Source organism: Myotis brandtii, unplaced genomic scaffold (genome assembly GCF_000412655.1).
Source record: "Myotis brandtii unplaced genomic scaffold, ASM41265v1 scaffold320, whole genome shotgun sequence".
NCBI lineage: Eukaryota > Metazoa > Chordata > Mammalia > Chiroptera > Vespertilionidae > Myotis > Myotis brandtii.
Window position 1 is genome coordinate 1892683 of NW_005362270.1, and position 2306 is coordinate 1894988.

A 2306-nucleotide genomic window follows, 5' to 3' on the forward strand; every position below is an offset into this window, starting at 1 on the left:
CTAGAAGTCGCCCACCCTCAAGGATGCCGCCCGCTGGGTGCAGGGGGCCTCCCTCCGACCGCCCCTTCAGCTGTAAACGCCATCCGCCTTCTCGCCCGGCTGCCAGCGCGGGCCTATTTTCACTGGGCCCTTTTGTTTGCTTGACCCCTGGCCCCCGAAACTCGCGGCTAATAGACTCAAAGCTCCATTAGCATTTAGAATGAAAAGCTGACTTTCTTAATTCCTCGGGGCATTCACGCATTCGTTCCGGACCTTGTGCATTTCCTATGCAACGTGTAAATTTGTCTGTGAGGGGTGGGAGCGGGTGGAATTGGAAAATGACTATTTCCCCCTCGTGCACACTCACTGACCCCCACCCTCCGAATTTGGGCGGGACTCTTTCCTCCACTGTTTTCTTCGGTTTTCCTAACTTCGTGAGCTCGGCACCAATTGTGGGGGGCAGAGGATCGATTTCTGGGCGATGTCAGGCTTCGCTATTTTAGCCTGGGTTCGGGTGCCGCAAAAGGGCGGTGAGCGCGGCTGGTAGAGACAACCTTTCCTCGGCTACCCCAAGGTGGTGTGATGCTGCTTGTTTCAGGACTCCAGGCACCTTAGCATTTTTTGTCATTAACGTAGCATTTCTAGAGGCCTCCACCAACTCCCAATACGCCCAGCCCAGGCCCCGGTGACTCAGCCTGGACTTACTGTGACCTTTGTTCTCTCTCCGGGTGCCCGCAGAGCCCACTGCGGAAGAGCGCAGCCCGGCAAGCCCCGGCCCTGAGACTGGACCCTCAGCGGAGCTGGGCAGCACCGCCGCCGCTTCGCCTAGTCGTACGTCTCCACCTCCTTCACTCTCAGCCTCCGCTGGAGAGACCCACAGCCCCACCATTCAGCGCGCAAGATATCCTCCAGGTAGGTCTCAAGGCACGACCCCTTATTCCAACCCGCCTGGGAGAGGTGGGTGGGGGAGCCACACTACCAGCCTGCTGGCTGCGCATTTCGCAGCACAGGTGGCTTCTTTGCAGGAAACTCCTCTGGATACCACACCCTGTTGCTACCGAGGGAAGCAGCCAGATTAAATTAAGCATTGCATTTCTCAAAAGTATTTGTCCTAAGAAAAATACAAATACACCATAGATTCGGATATTTTACTTCTAATGTCTTCATTTTTGCTCTTCCTTTACATGCAGCTTATTCACTTAAGAAGTATGGGGTCACTTAGAGCAATAGATAGAGTATTTTTGTTTATATAAAATCCAAATCACTTGGGTGCAGAAGTGTGGATTCTTGAAGCTCAGAGGGAAAGAGAAAAAGCATTTGACCTGAAACCCAAGGAGTCCGTTTAAGTTGGCATGTGTAAGGATTGCAGGCTTGGCTTGTAACACCTCTTTATGCATTTGTCAGAGAGATACCAGGTGCCAGGCCTGTGTAGGCACCAAAGATATGCAGATAAATAGAACTCAGTCCCTGCAAGCTCACGGTCTAGCTGGAAAACACAGAAAGACACAAGAGCAATAGGCAGAGATTGGCAAGGAAGAATGACTAATAGGGAAATCCTAGAGGTCTAAAGGGAGAAGGAGAAGAGATGAAACCACAGGCAGTGTTCTTTCTTTTAAATGACTAGTCTTTCATTTCACCCCAACAACTGCAAAGCAGGATAAGTAATCCTTTAACTTCAAACTAGGGAGTGTTTTTAAGGCCCTGTTTGAAAAATAAAGGCTTGAACTGGCCTCTCCTCACCACTGCTTCTTCCAACAGGCCCTCATCACATTTTTTCAAGTCAAGATTTCATCCCATAAACCCATGACTCAATCAGATTTGGAAATGTGGGTAAGAGAAAGATGTCAGAGGAAGTGTGAAGTACTCAGTCTTCTATTAGTCACACATTTTATACCATAGGCTCCAAATAGACATTAAGCACCTGGTTTTCCTTTGGTTCAGAAAAAAAACCAACCACCAGAAATTGCCCATTTTACCACTTATATTTCGCCATAAAGAAAGGGAAATCATCAGATAAGTTATTCATTAGATCCAATCATTCTCAGGGCCCTCTCGTCCAGCTCAACCTCTCTGAACAATAAGTAAGCACCCTGGGTACCAGTCGCTTTGCTGGGCTCAATATAGTCAAACTGGCAGAGAAACAAAACATATTAAGAAACTGCTTTCTGTTTGTAGGGGTCCTAATTATTCTGTCATAAGATAATATGTAAACTAACTCGCCTATTATGACAGCTATAATGTCATAAAACAGCCACTGATGTATTTTATTAGTCAGAATTGAGGAAAAGTGTGTGTGTGTGTATATATATATATATATATATATTATG

At 47.5% G+C, this 2306-nt stretch overlaps 1 protein-coding gene across 1 annotated transcript in view; it reads left to right on the top strand.

Moving 5' to 3' along the window:
- NR4A3 (nuclear receptor subfamily 4, group A, member 3) overlaps positions 1 to 2306 on the top strand; it is a 36317-nt gene that overhangs the window by 3209 nt on the left and 30802 nt on the right. Inside the window, exon 2 of the mRNA XM_014543196.1 lies at positions 718 to 891. The gene's annotated coding sequence lies outside the window, so the exon portion shown is untranslated. The remainder of the gene's footprint in view (positions 1 to 717; positions 892 to 2306) is intronic.